The following is a 3170-nucleotide window of genomic DNA, read 5'->3' as shown; positions in this document are numbered from 1 at the left end:
TCCCAGTGCCCCTTGGTGGAGTGTGTTGCCAAAACCAACACTTTGTAATGGTAACATCTTGAGGCGCGATGCAGGAGGGCAGGTGCTGTTGCAGGTGGAGGAGGCAAGGTTGTTAGGCTTTCTGAAGGCACGTCGGGGCACGCGGTAACAACATGACGGCACCCCGCGCTACCTGCACACAGCACATTGAAACATCACGTACGTGATGCAGAGCATTTAATGAGTCGGGACTGAAAACTTTAATTAGCTTGTAGGGCTTTTTATTATTTTATTTTTTGTTCATTATATTTTCTGCTCAGTCTCTGTGGATGTTCTGCATTTTCATCATCAAATGACTGGCTGGCTATTTTTGTCAAACAAGAAGCCTGAAACCATCAAGTCTGAGTGTGGAGACGGTCTGCCCGCTCTGTCAACAGGATGAAAGTGAGTCTCGGGCTTTTTTAATTACAAGGATAACATGTTCGCTCATCTAATAATGAAGATGGTTAGCAATTTTAAATTTTAATAATCAATTACTGAAAGTAATTCTCCATTAAACCACAAGAGAGCCATTAAATCTCAAAAGATGGAACATGCTGTATGTAACAGTAGCAAATTTTCTATTTTTAAATATCATTAGGGAATATCTGATTGTTTCATTTCTCTGCATTTCTTTTACCTTTTTCCTCATGCAGACCATCTCATTTTCCACAGGAAGACAGCACATGATCTTATAAATAATAAAAGAAAACCCTTGCAAGACTTGATCCAGGGGTGTGAAATATGTGCTAAGAATGTAATTTATTTCAGTCTGGGATATTTTGACTGAATAATAAGGAAGGTGACTAATTAATATTATACTATGCTGTGGGCAAGGCAGCAGAGTGGGCTAACCCATGCTTCCTTCACCTCTGGAGACCTGCATTCAAGCTTTGGAGGAGTCACAGCTGCAGAGCATGGTCCGGGGCCTGGGAGGGGAAGGGGTCAGATGTCTTTTCCGGGCTGCGGAGACCCCTGTCCATATTCTAAAACCACCCTGAACATCAGCTTCTGCTCTGAGGAGACAAGGGAAAAGACAAATGATTGCTACTTGGCTGTGACAATTTGGCCGACTTACATGTCAGGGGGAGAGAGCTCTGTGACAGCCTCAGCTCTCCAAGCTCTAGCCTGCTTTGCCAGCGTGCTTGCATCCCCCACTTAAACACTTGGAAATAGATGGAGTAAAAGAAAAGGTAGGTGTGTGTGGGGGGGTGTGTGTTCAGGTAAGATATTAGATAGGGGTGGGGGCACAATAACAAGATGGCCAAAAATAGTGATTAGTTTGAATCAAATTGGCCTAGGTCTCCATTAGCAGCAGCTGACTCCGTTTCTTGCAGTATCCAAAGCTTGAAGAGCGGAAAGGTACCGCGCTTTACTTCTAAGGCATCCGACAAGCTTTCAGACAATGGGACGGCCGCTTAGAATCTAACCAGGGGGCACTACACTCTGCACCACCCCCCCCCCCAAACTCCATGTGGTCTGTGGGAGGCAAGGAAGTGGGCTGACTCGAGCACCAGAAGCCACACGGCCGGAGATGAGCTTCTCACCATCTAGATTGTTTCTCTGATGGGAGCCGGGCCTGTGTTTTCGAACTGCGCTGGCCTTTCCTGGGTGCTGGCAGTCCTGGGCTCCCCCGGGAAGGGATAAAGCAGAAACTCTGCCAAGCCAGGCAGGCTGGGGGTGGGGAAGGGGGATTTCATAGCACAGATAATTAAGATGCAGCTCCTGTGTACTTGTTCACTGGAAATTTCAAGTGTCTGGATATAAGAGGGTTCCTGTTTCTCTCTCACTCTGCTACTTGGACTTTAATCCTCGTTAGAACATGAGCAGGGAGAAGTTGGTTTGGTGGGTAGAGTGGAATGTTGGACCTCCACCTCAGGAGCTCCCCCAGGTGACGTTCAGAACTGGCCCCTGCACGCGGTGGGCAAGGAAAGAAGGAAGGAGACAGGCCACCCCAGGCGGTAGGTGGCAGTTTTCATAAGTGAGGGCGCTTCCATATGAGGCTTGTCTTGGGCTGTGCAAAAATGAGGTCTCTGTACCCGCCTTGCAGAATCGAACAGCCACGCACCCTGTCCAGACGGTCTCAATAACACGTTACTCTCAGGGCTGTGTCCTTGTAGCGGCTCCTAGTGTGGGAATGGTGGGTATAACACACATTCCAAGGGTAGCCAGTGGGGGGCAGGGGGCGGTTTAAGGAGCCTCTGCTCTGATTGCCAGGATCCAGTTCAAAAGTCAGTGGGGGCGTCATGTCCTCTCAGTGACCTCCTCCAGCAGGGGAATGTGATCCACACTGGATAATTTTTGTCTCTGCTAGCACATCTGAGAAGTGACTCAGAGAGAAGAAAAAGAAACTGTTAATGTTTGGGTTCTGATGTGAATCCCAATTATCTAGCTATGATGACGAATCCATATTCTACCTATCTACTATTGCTATGTGTAATGGGGTGTGAGAGTGATAATATATTTTTTTAAGATTTTATTTATTTGAGAGAGCCAGAGAGAGAGAGAGAGAGTGAGAGAGAGCGAGCACTCTCGGGGGGAAAGGCAGAGAGAGAGAGAGAGAAGCAGGCTTCCCACTGAGCAGGGAGCCCGATGCAGGGCTCAATCCCAGGACCCTGGGATCATGACCTGGGTCGGAGGCAGACACTTAAACCACTGAGCCACCCAGGCGCCCCTAGAGTGATAATATTTCATTCAACTTTGAAACATCTTTTTACTTTCCCAGATCACCAATCATGGGTTATTATGAGTGGACTATTATGAACTATTATGATTATTAGGAGTGGCTACATCTTATATTTCCTCAGAAAAACTTAGCACTCTTGAGTGACTCTGGCATCCTATGGACAACTTCAATCTTCGGTCATAGAGTTAAGAGCTCCTGGTTTCACAGCCCCAAAAGCCCTCTTTGAAATGATTTATATATGTTTAAACTGGGGCAGAAAGACCCCTCACCTCTTCATGACATAGGCAGATTTTGAGAACCAGAAATTCTTTTGGCAGTCACAAGTGTAAATGTTGTGGAATGAAATCCACTCTAGGGGGTAGTTCTGCTTGGTATCTTAGTACATTCTTACATGTTCTTCCGGATCTCATTTTCTGCAGAAACAAATCTGGTCCTTTAAAAAGGCACAGAATAGGAAGCATTACAG

General features: G+C 46.6%; 1 non-coding gene across 1 annotated transcript; it reads right to left on the bottom strand.

Annotated features, from left to right (window-relative positions):
- Positions 1–2809: 2809 nt before the first annotated feature.
- Positions 2810–2938, bottom strand: LOC123324488. The gene has a single exon (XR_006539851.1). It is a non-coding gene; the product is annotated as a small nucleolar RNA SNORA25 (small nucleolar RNA).
- Between the last annotated feature and the right edge of the window lie 232 nt (positions 2939–3170).

Source organism: Neomonachus schauinslandi, chromosome 3, assembly GCF_002201575.2.
Source record: "Neomonachus schauinslandi chromosome 3, ASM220157v2, whole genome shotgun sequence".
Taxonomy (NCBI): domain Eukaryota; kingdom Metazoa; phylum Chordata; class Mammalia; order Carnivora; family Phocidae; genus Neomonachus; species Neomonachus schauinslandi.
This window is presented reverse-complemented; position numbering and strand designations above follow the sequence as displayed.